At 41.1% G+C, this 12,128-nt stretch overlaps 1 long non-coding RNA gene across 1 annotated transcript; it reads right to left on the bottom strand.

Moving 5' to 3' along the window:
* Positions 1-1,428: 1,428 nt before the first annotated feature.
* LOC123586219 lies at positions 1,429-11,731 on the bottom strand. Its single transcript, XR_006706685.1, has 2 exons — positions 11,604-11,731; positions 1,429-1,881 (listed from the first exon to the last, which is right to left on the bottom strand). It is a non-coding gene; the product is annotated as an uncharacterized LOC123586219 (long non-coding RNA).
* Positions 11,732-12,128: the final 397 nt, after the last annotated feature.

Genomic DNA, 12,128 nt, shown 5'->3' with positions numbered 1-12,128 from the left:
TAATGTTAGTAGAAATGTCCCCTCATTTAATCTTCATTTTAGTAATTTGAGTCTTGTTTCCCTCTTTTTTTGGTTAGGCTAACTAAAAGTTTGTCAATTTCCTTTGTCTTTTCAAAGAACCAACTTTTGGTTTTATTAATTATACCTATTGTTTTTCCACCCTATTTCATTTATTTCTGCTCTGATTTTTATTATCTCCTTCCTGTTGATTGCTTTATGCTTATCTTGCTCTTACTTTTCTAACTTCATAAGGTGGAAGTTTAGGTTATTCATTTGAGGTCTTTCTTTTTTAAAAATATAGGCAGTTATACGTTTCTAAGAAACTGCTTTCGGCGCATTAATTTTTGGCATGTTATGTATTTAATTTCATTTGTCTCAAAGTATTTTCTACTTTTCTTTGTGTTTTCTTCTTTGATCCATCGGTTATTTAGAAGTGTGTTACTTAATTTCCACGCATTTGCAAAGTCCCCAAATTTCTTTCTGTTATTGAATTCTAATTTCATTCCATCATGATTAGATGCATGAGTTCAATCTTTTATGTTTGTTAAGACTTATTCTATGGACAAATCATATCTGTCCAATATACCATGTGTACTTTTTGTATTCTGCTGAAGGTTTTGTATTCTGCTGTTGTTGTGTGGGATGTTCTGTATACATCTATTGACTCTAGTTTGTTTATAATGTTGTTCAAGTATTTTAGATCCCTTTTGGTCTCTTATTGTTCTGTTTATTAGTGGAAGTTAAGTATTGAAGCCTCTGTTACTATTGAATTACCTATTACTCCCTTAAATTCTGTCAGTGTTGCTTCATGTATTTTACAACTCTATTGTTAGGTGCATATGTGTTTATAATTGTTATAATTTCTTGACAAATTGACCCCTTTCTTATTCTAGAATGTCTCTAACAATAATTTGCTCTTACATTTGCTTGATTTTTCTCCCGTTAGTGTGCAATTTTAGAAAATATTAAATATGTTCCAACCACAAGGTAGTGCGAAAATCATTTAAATTTTGGTTGTTTTAGAGTTCATTGTTTTTTCCTTAGTGTACAAATACATTTGTGCTAGAAATCTGGCTCAGTGCCATGTTTAAAGAAGTTAATGCTCAATATCGCTCTCTAGTGGACAACCATATACACTGACACTTCCTCTGTAGTGAAGGAAACCAGAAGAAGCACTCGTAACTCTCACTGATGGAACCGTGGACTACAGTCCTAGAAAGCTGTGTAAATCCAGCCCATAGAAACAGAGCCCAGTCTCCCACCTCACATTTTGGAGCCAGCAAAACCTGGACGTGGGGAAGCCTCCATTTTTTATTATAAGCCAACACCCTGGGATATACAAAAGCAGTAAGACCACTAGGGGCAGTGTAACCAAAATAACATGAATTTGCTCCCCTTTGGTGAATCACAGAAGCTATACCAGGTGAGTTGTCACACAAAGGAAACTTTACTTGCAGCAAATCAGGAGATCGCAAGGAATAACTTCCAAAGCCCTGACTCTTCAAGCAAGGGTGATTGGGTTTCTTTTGTTTAGGGTTAAGATGAATGTTTAGATGAGGAAGTCTTGTCATCATATGCAGAGGTGGGCATAAGGTCATGCATGGGCCTGAAAGGAACATGCCTACACATACATGTTATGTAAATGAGGCCGGTGTTCCCTCCTTGAGTGGAGATCTTAGTATTATAATGAGGTAAAGGTGATTGTTGGTCATTCCAGAGGTTACTCCATGGCCCCTCTGTGCAGGTGCAAGTCAGGGGTTTAGTTCAAACTGGTCTGGGTCATCTGGTCCAACTGGAGGTCTTGTCACGTCATTCACTATTGCCTGCAGGGTGGTTTTGCTGTCCATTAGCCTGAGTTAAGAGATTAGCTGGAGAGAAGAGCTTAAGAAAAAAAAAATGTATGACAAAGGTCAGTGAGTACAAGCAGGTGGGCAGGAAAGGTCAGGTCTTGGGGTCTAGCTGGTGATAGGAGGACCCTGGGGAGGTTCCAAACCCAGAGATACTAGGATAAGTCCATTTAAGTTTTCCTGTTTTCATAGCAAACAAAGAAGAGAAACCCAGCAGCGGGTCAGATAGCTGGTCACAGCTTCTGCTTGACTTATACTGAGCAAATGTTGTTTTGGCAGGGTGTGGTTGCAGGTCTGTATGTAATGTTTTTCCTCCTCTGATTGCCTTCAAGATCTCCTAAATCTGGTACTTAGGAGTTTGACAATGCTTTTTTTTCTTTAAAAAAATGTTTTTAACGTTTATTCATTTTTGAGAGAGAGAGACAGAGTGCGAGTGGGGGAGGGGCAGAGAGAGAGGGAGACACAGAATCCGAAGCAGGCTCCAGGCTCCGAGCTGTCGGCAATGGAGCCTGATGTGGGGCTCGAACCCACGAACTGTGAGATCATGACCTGAACCAAAGTCGGACGCTTAGCCGACTGAGCCACCCAGGTGCCCCTCACATTTTTTTTTCTTTAATATATCTTTGGCTTATATTCTTTCATTGACTTTGGAAAATTCTTGGCTATTATCTCTTCAAATATCCTTTACACTTCCTCTCACTCTCTTCTTCTGCGACTCCAATTACAAGTGTGTTAGCTCCTTATCCCACAGTTGTTCCCTTCCCTCCCTCCTCCTCCCCTTCACCTTTCTCTTACTCCTCACCCTCCTCCTCCTCCTTCTTCTACTCCCTCTTTGTGTTTCAGTTTGTATGATTCCAGTCGACTTATTTCCAACTACGCTGATTCTTTCCTCTGAAGTTTCCAGGCTGTTAGTAAGCTTATTGAAGAAATTCTTCATGTCTGATCCCATTTTTTAAATTTTATTTCTAGCATTTCCTTTGGACTGTTTGATAGTTTTTGTCTTTCTAATGCAATCAGTACCCCATCAGTTAATGCCCATTGTCCATTTGTTCCATTCGATCTTTTAACATTTTAATCGTGGTTCTTTCAAATTCCCTGTCAATTCTAACATCTTGATCATCTCTGAGTCTGGATCCATTGAATGCCTTATTCCTTGGAGATGGATTGACTTTTCTTACTTTTTGTAGAAGCTATCTGTGATTAGATTTAAATTCATCCGTGTTAGCTAACAGGAAATAAAAACTCACTGTGAGAGAACGGAGAATCTGTACTGGGGACCCTCGTCTAACTGGAGGTTTCTGGGCAAGAGCTCAGTCTGGTAGAATACGTGACTGAGGGAGAAGGGGCCTCTGAAACCAGGCCTCCGCATAAGGCAGCCAGGCTTTGGCAAAAATAGCTAAGTGTGTGAATATAAACATTTTAAAAGCCACAGAATAAAATATCAAGTCTAAGACACACCCTGCAGCCTGTACAGGGATTCAGACGAGTAACAACATCACACACAGCAGGGATACCTTGGCTGTGTGGAACAAAGTGTGCTCGTTTGTTTGTTTTTTAACTAGTGGGTTTCAATGTTTAAGACAAGTTTAGGGTTACCAAAGAAATGAGCAGAAAGCGAAGAGTTCACATATACCCCCTCCCAGTTTCCCCTATTATTATCTTGCATCGATGTATATTTGTTGTAACTGATGAACCAATGTTGATACATTATTATTAACTAAAGCCCTTGGTTTACATTGGGATTCACCCCATGTGTTTCATAGTTCTATGAGGTTTGATGAATGCCTAGTGTCATATATCTGCCAGTAGGACATCATATTCTTAGTTTCATGGCTCCACCTGTTCATGACTTCTTTCCTGACAAACCCCTGGCAACCATGGATCTTTTTAGTACCTCTACGGTTTGCCCTTTCCAGAATGTCATAGAGTTGGAAGTATATAGTGTGTAGCCTTTTAAAATTGGCTTCTTTCACTTACAACACATGTTTAAGATTCCTCTGTGTCTTTGCATGGCCTGACAGCTCATTTCTCCTTACTGTTGGAAGATATTCCATTGTATGGATGTTGTGATGGTTAGTGTTTACATGTCAATTTGACGGGGCCGTGGAGGGGGGCTGGAGGAGGCAGGCAGATATTAGGTTAAATATTATTCTGGGTATGTCTGTGAGGGTGTTCCTGGATGAGATTAACATTTGAATCAACAGACTGAATAAGGCAGATGGCCTTCCCCAATGTGGGCAGGCTCCATCCAACCCACTGAATGCCAGAATAGAACAAAAAGCTGAGCAAGAGAGAATTCGCTCTCTTTGCCTGAAGGTCTTCAGGCTGGGACATCAGTCTTCTCTTGCCTTAGGACCCAGACTGGAACTTACATCATCAACTCTCCTCATTCTTAGGCTTTTGGACTGCAGATCTGTGGACTTTTTGTCCCAAATATATATTTAAGAGAGGAACAAGACAGCCCAGAGAGAGAGCCAGACTAACTTACACTCCTCCATATGGAACAACCTAGAAACCAAATATTTACAAGGCCAGGCGAAAGCTGGGCAAATGACAAGAAGCGCCCCCCCCCCCCCCCCATCATTTGGGACTTGTAAAACTCTACACCAGGGACATGTTCTACTTTTATTTCCAGATACATAATCAAGGTTTCTTCCAACGGTCTGCCTTAGTGCCTAGAATACACAATTGGTAGACCCGGAGAAATTTGAGATGTATGTGGAGATGGGGTGGGTGGTGTTGCAGAATGAAACAGGGTGGAACGCGAACCCTGTTTCACTCTTGTTATCATTTGCCTACTGAATTCCCAGGCAAGTGTAGCCTGCAGAAACACAGATTATACGTAGAAATGTCGAGAACCATGAAGAAACATTTCAGACCCATTATCACACCACCCAAACCTGACCATTCTTAGCTCGAAATTTACCTGCCATCATTAATTTACTCAATTTGTCGGACATGTTATTTATCGGAAAGTACTGAACATTGCTAAGGTATTTTCTCCTCCTGTGTGTGTGTTTTTTTAATAAATGGTAAAGGGAGTTTTCAATCCCAGTTTAAAGTTCTCATGCAACTTTAAGCTAAAAAGCCAAAAGTCTAGGGTGAATCTATATTTATAAAGTCATAAGTGGCTGAGAATTGGAGTTATATAAAACATTTATACTTCTTTTCTTTCCCAGTGGTAAGGTGTGGAAGTGGAGGGCCAGAAGGCAAAAGACACACAGGCAAAAGCAGTCAGCTGACTAAACCTTCAGGTTTTAGTTAGATTCTTTTTTTTAAAGTTTATTTATTTATTTACTTTGGAGGGGGGGGGGAGGGCAGAAAGAGAGAATCCCAAGGAGAGAGAGAGAATTTGTCAGCACAGAGACCAATGCAGGGCTCGAACCCATGAACTGTCAGATCACAACCTGAGCCGAAACCAAGAGTCGGATGTTCAACCAAGTGAGCCACCCATGTGCCCCTTAGTTAGATGCTTTAAGGAGAAGACTTTAAGTAGATTAGATAAAATATCCTTCCAAGTATTTGCCAGGGCTTTATAACATGTTACCTTCTACCCCAGCTTGACCCATTCATTGCTGGTGGGAATGCAAAACGGGGTGGACACTTTGGAAGCATTTGGCAATTTATTACAAAACATCATCCGCCATCCCATAATGGTGCTCCCAGGTGTTCTCCTAAATGAGCTGAAAACTTATGTCCACACAGAAACTTGTATGCAAATGTCTATAGCAGCTTTGTTCATAATTGCCCCAAATTGGAAACAACCAAGATGTCCTTCAATAAGTGAATGAATAAATAAACTGCGGTACAGAGAAACAGAACTAATAGAAAGTTACATATACGTAACTTTTACTTTAATGTAGTCAACTTGTCAGCCTTTCAAAAAATATTTTTGTGCTATTTGCATGTTGGTCAAATGAATCTATCCTATCCCAACATCATAAAGGTGTATCTACAGATATAGATAATATATCCTTTATATTTTCTTTTAAAAGTTTTAATATTTGGGGCAATAATTTTTGTCTGCTTTAGTTACTACTATATTCAAACGCCTGGAACAGTGTTGGCACAAAAAAAAGGCGGGCACTATTTGTTAAAAGAGTGGAATGAGAGGGGTACCTGGGTGGCTCAGTCGGTCGAGCAACTGACTTTAGCTCAGGTCATGATCTTACGGTTTGGGAGTTCGAGCCCCGCATCGGGCTCTCTGCTGACAGTATAGAATCCACTTCAGATCCTCTGTCCCCCTCTCTCTCTGCCCCTTCTTGGCTCGTGCTTACTCTCCAAAATGAATTAACATTTCTATGTATATAACAAAAAGAGCGGAAGGAGAGGAAATGTTCAGGGGAAAACAAAGTAAAAATGGAAAAGCAGAATCGTGAGGGGGAACTGCGACGTCTTTGATTTGTGAGACATAGAGCAGGGCCACGAGGCATACTTTTCAGCACTTCTGATTGATTAGAAATCAATGGGTGCCCATGTCGGGCACGATAAATCCTTGTGTTTGGCCATTATCCAACACAAAGTGAAAGAAGATAGCTACTGTCTGACTCAGCCACGACGTCAAATCAGGAAATAATGACACACAAAGGCGGCACTGTCACGCACGGTGGCTTCACCCAGCTGCTTAGAGATCACCATTTATGAGTTCCAAACTGGTTACTAAGTTGACAATGTGTCTACCCTGTTGGGAGGTTTGTTTAACGAATAATTTTATGGCATCTTTCTATTGTGTTTGCTTTTCATGTAGCATGAGACAAGTTTTACTTTGGTTTTAAAATGGTGAAGATAATCTAAGTTTTAAGCTGGTGGGCCCGGTGATTTTATTTCTGGCTCTCATAAATTTTAATCCAAACATGAACTCTCCTCTTCAGGTATTCTATTTTCCTTCAGCTCCTGAGGAGACACTTTCCATAGCCCTGACAGCTATGGCCTTCAAAGCAGCACTGGCAATGACATTAATTACTTTCGTTAGATCAACGTTCATTGTTCTTTGAATCAATCAATGTAAGAACTGCCTAGTATTTTCCTGCTACTAGTGGTACGATGTGGTCCCATCATCCTTAGGCTAAGAACCGAGGCAGATATCTTTCAGAAGCTGCAATGACAGAAACCTTGGTTCCCAAACTGAACCAGTAAAATCTCCTGTAGGATTAGCACCATAGAGAGGGAGGATGTGAATCACTGGATAAGTTAGACGTTGACATCTGGTCAGAAGAAACATAGAGAACGTCTGTGGATGTGAAACTTCTGGGCAAAACTTACATCTTGATGTACCACGGGACTCTGATATCATGCCCAAGAACTGAGGCATAGTTTTCGTCTCTTATTATCTTACTTTTATCAATTCTGCCTCCTCTGTGACATACACATTTAGCATACCGTGACTCATTATAAAACATGACTTCCCAATTTATCTGAACATGTTGCCTCATGTTGCTGGTTGTCTGTATCTGGTCCACAATGTCTTTTGGTTGGGCACAAGTGTCACGGCAGATAAGCCGTATTAGCTAAATAGTGACGGTTCCGACACATGCACCGTGAGTTGTCCAAGCTGCAAACCTGACCCCAAATCCCCCAGTCCCTACCCCACCCCACTGCCCCACCCCTATCCCTTCCCTCCTTTCTACCTGGATCCCAGGCCCCGTCCTGCCCCGCATCCAGTCCTACAGCCAGATCAGAGTTTATGGTTTCCTACGCTTTCTAAGTCCAAGTTGCATGCTTCTCTTGGTCACGGAGCTTTTAATGACTGGAGGCAGTGAAACCTTTCCACGTGGTATTCCTATCACACCACACAAATATGAAGTTAAAAAAGAATTTCTTTACAAGTTCTATCACTGGGAGTAGTGTCAGTGAGTGCTTAGTGAATATTTTGCCTTGTGGATGGAAATATTTAATCTATACTCAAATATTGTTGGCTGTATTCTGGTATGCTTTCTCGCTCTGTCCACAGGGCAGTCATCTAGATATTGTTTTATTTTTTTTTAATGAAAAAAAATTTTTTTTGAGAGAGAGACAGCATGAGCAGGGGAGAAGGGAAGAGAAAGAGAATCTTTTTTTTTTTTTTTTTTTGACGTTCATTTATTTTTGACAGAGAGAGAGACAGAGAGACAGAGCATGAGTGGGAGAGGGGCAGAGAGAGAGGGAGGCACAGAATCTGAAGCAGACTCCAGGCTCCGAGCTGTCAGCACAGAGCCCGACACGGGGCTCAAACTCACGACCCGTGAGATCATGACCTGAGCCAAAGTCAGACACTCAACCGACTGAGCCACCCAGGCGCCCCGCGGGCGCGCGAGAGAATCTTAAGCAGGCTCCACACTCAGTGCAGAGCCCAACACGGGGGCTCGATCCCACAGCCCTGGGATCATGACCTGAGCTGAAATCAAGAGTCAGAGGCTCAACTGACTGAGCCACCCAGGCGCCCCTAGACATCGTTTTAAAGTCAAACGTGTAGACACCGATTATCATTATTATTTATTTCAATACCTTGATTACACTCATCGGTTCCTTTAGAAGAGAGCTTGATCACTTCTCCATAGTTTGGTTTGCTCCTATATAGCTCAGTCTCTTCCCACAGATCCCTCCCAGACATATTACGGGGCATTTTTCATCATTGAGGTCCTTGGCTAGGTCTCTGAATGGGGCCCACTCTGCAAGGGGCCACCGGTGCACATTCGGTCTTCCCTACGTGTAAGGGTTTGTCACATGTTGTGACTCGTGCCACTTATCGGTACAGGGAAACGGCTCTTTTTCTGGATACTATAGGTGCACAGAACTCCAGCTCTGAAGAGTAGCTGTGTCAAGAGCGACAGGATTGGGGAAAATGTACTGGAAAAGGAGAATGAAATTAAAGAGTCAACTTAAGGGGCGCCTGGGTGGCTCAGTCGGTTAAGCGTCCGACTTCAGCTCAGGTCATGATCTCCAGGTTCATGAGTTCAAGCCCTGCGACGGGCTCTGTGCTGACAGCTCAGAGCCTGGAGCCTGTTTCCGATTCTGTGTCTCCCTCTCTCTCTGCCCCTTCCCCGCTCATGCTCTGTCTCTCTCTGTCTCAAAAATAAATAAAATATTTAAAAAAAAATTTTTTTTAAATAAAGAAAATAAATAAAGGGTCAACTTAAAAACTTGGTGGATCTTAAGTTATGTTGTATTTGCCACATACCCTTCTGTCAGTCCTACTCAACTCACTAAGCTTGGTGGCTTAGTTCTTAGACAGTTCATTTGGACACAGTTGATTTTCCTTTTTTACCTAAATCTTTTGTAGCATTAATAAAGCTGTGGGGGCACCTGGGTGACTCAGTCGGTTAAGTGTCCGACTTTGGTTCAGGCCACAGTCTCACCGTTTGTGGGTTCAAGCCCCACATCAGGCTCTGTGCTGTCAGCCTGGAGCCTGTTTACGAGTCTTTCTCTCTCTGTCTCTTTCTCTCTCTCTCTCAAAATAAATAAATAAACTTTAAAATAAACTTAAAAATAAATAAATAAATAAATAAATAAGGTTGCAAATTCTTCTTCTGGTTTGTTCAGTAAATTGCTATCACATTGTTTCCCCAGTTTATGTAAACAAGGATTTATAAAGACTAAGCAAACAAGTAAACTTTGATTCTATTTAAAAAAAAAATTTTAATGTTTATTTTTTTTTTTGAGACAGAGAGCGCGAGCGAGCACGAGTGGGGGAGGGGCAGAGAGAGAGGGAGACCCAGAATCCGAGGCAGGCTCCAGGCTCTGGGCTGTCAGCACAGAGCCCTCCCCACGCGGGGCTTGAACTCACGAACCGCGAGGTCCATGACCTGACCCAAAGTCGCATGCTTAACCGACTGAGTCATCCGGGCGCCCCAAGTAAAGTTTGATTCTAATCTGAATAATAAATGATTAAAATAAAGTCTATTAATTCTGTTAAAAATGGTTAGTAACCATCAATATTTGGTACGTGTTTTGTTTGTTAAATTTAATTGATATAGGAAAAATAATACCCTCAGATCATTAATTTAGAACTCGTGTTTCTATTTTTTTCTTTGCTCCTGAGTAATTTAAAAGACTGATTATAAATTTCCAAATGGAAAGAATGTATTTTGTTTTGATTTTTTATTATTTTGTTGTGAATTTCCACATTTTCTGCATTATGGTCCAAGAATGTGGTCTTATGTGGATTCTGATCTGGGGACTCTAAATTCTTCAGTGTGGCCTAATGTATCATCAGTTTTGGTAAGTATTCCATGTGGATTTCAGTATAGGGCTCTCTATAGTGAATGGGCAAACAAAACTAAGGGTCTGAACAAACAAAACAAAACCGACTGAGCCACCCATGTCAAATGGGTTAATTACATGAAAATTACATGAAAATGTTTACATGTTAATGTAAATTGTTAATTACATGAAAATTTTTAAATTTTTACTGTTCTCAGTTTGATATTTTTATTTCTCCGTTATAATTAACTTTCCTACTCTGGTTGAGGATTTCTCATTTTCTCCTTGTCATTCTGTCAAGTTTTGTTTGCTATACACTTGAAGGTATATTGATAGGTACATTAGTGGTTCATCAATAAGGGATGCCTTCTCACTAATAAAGATTTTTGCCATATAGTCCAGTTTTTTTCATTTTTGTAGTTATACTTTTCTTTATATTAGTGTTTGCCTTGTATATCTTTCCCATTCTTTTTGTTCGCTTTTTTTTTTTTTTTTTTTTTAATTTCAGAGGGAGAGAGAGCATGACTGGGTAGAGGGACAGAGGGGCCAAGGGAGAGAGAGAATCTCAAGCAGGCTGCATGCTCAGTATGGAGCCCAATGTGCGGCTTGATCCCATGACCCTGGGATCATGACCCGAGCCAAATTCAAGGGTCGGACACTCAACCGACTGAGCCATCTAGGCACCCCTTTTTGGTCCCTTTTTATTTTTAATGTATGATTTTTGAATATCAAAGAGTTAGAATTTGTTTTTACCCCACTATGAGAGCTTCTGCCTTTTCTTTCTTTTTAAAGTAGGATCTACACCCAACGTAGGGCTCAAACTTACAACCTGAGGTCAAGGGTCACATGCTCTACCCACTGAGCCAGCCAGGCATCTCTGAGAGCTTCTGCCTTTTAATTGGATGAAATTATTGTATGTCTACTTTGTTTCTCATATCTTCCCATCCTAGTTTTTGTTTGCCAATTATCACTCTTTCCTATTCCTCATCCCCTTCCTACCTTTGTTGGACTGAGGATTTTTTTCTCTGCATATTTAATTTTCATTCTCTTTTATGGCATATATATAGACAGATATCTGTATCTATATAGATGGATAGATACAGGTATCTATCTTCCTAGCACCTAACATATACATGATGTATTAATAGAATAGTGCTTATACTCACATGTTTAATGCACTTACTTAATTTGTAGTCTTCTAGTAACATCTAGAGATATTCGGGGTCTTTTTATGTTCTCAAACGTGATTTGAGCATGGTTTGACTTCCCTCCTTCCATTCCAGAATCTTCTACGTGCAGATCATGTGCAAGGTAAGTTCCAGTTTGTTGTGTTAAAGTTTTGGCTCGTTTCACGTTTTACACCAACAATTAGACTTTCTATATTTTGCTAGGATTACCACTATTTTTCACATCCCACGTACATATCCCTCACTTTTCCAGTCGCCGTTTAATTTCCTAGAATATATCCCCAAACAATTCTTCTAGGAAGAATGAGTGGCTATGCCCCTTAGCCTGCTTATCCACGAGGGCTCCTCAGTTTTTCCAGGAACCACTTAGCTGAAGCAATGTCTGGCTTACCTGCTCCAGTTTCCACACTGAGGATTCTATCTGTGAGGAGGCCGCAATCGCCCTTTGTCCATCCGGGAAGAAGGAGAAGAAGAAGTGTGCCTGCTCTGTACCCAGATGCCCATGGATAATTCTAAATATTCCAAGAACTCTCTCTTGCTTCTTGTACTTACTTATTTGGCCTTGGAGTTGCTGTAAAATGTCCACACCCTCAAACTGAAGCTTTTCTGCATATCTTCCGGGCTACAGTTTTCTTGGGTAAAGGAACATGGCACGTTAGCACTTCTGTCCATCACTTGGCTGCTTCTGAGTGTCCCAGGGGAAGAGTCTGTTTCTGTTTAACTAGGACCTCCCTCGCTGCACTCACAACAGCAGAGCGGGCTGCCGGTTGAGTCAGATGCGGCTCTGGTGAGCTGTGTCCAAAGCCCGGAAGCTAAACGGTGTCATGTTTTCATAGTGGCCATATGTACAGGGCGGTACAGTAGACTCCGTGATGACTTTCCAAGGATGTCCACGGAGTAATGCCCAGAATTGGCC

This window comes from Leopardus geoffroyi, chromosome C3, assembly GCF_018350155.1.
Source record: "Leopardus geoffroyi isolate Oge1 chromosome C3, O.geoffroyi_Oge1_pat1.0, whole genome shotgun sequence".
Taxonomy (NCBI): Eukaryota; Metazoa; Chordata; class Mammalia; order Carnivora; family Felidae; genus Leopardus; species Leopardus geoffroyi.
The sequence above is the reverse complement of the archived record's forward strand: the minus strand, read 5'-3'. Positions and strand labels throughout refer to the sequence as shown.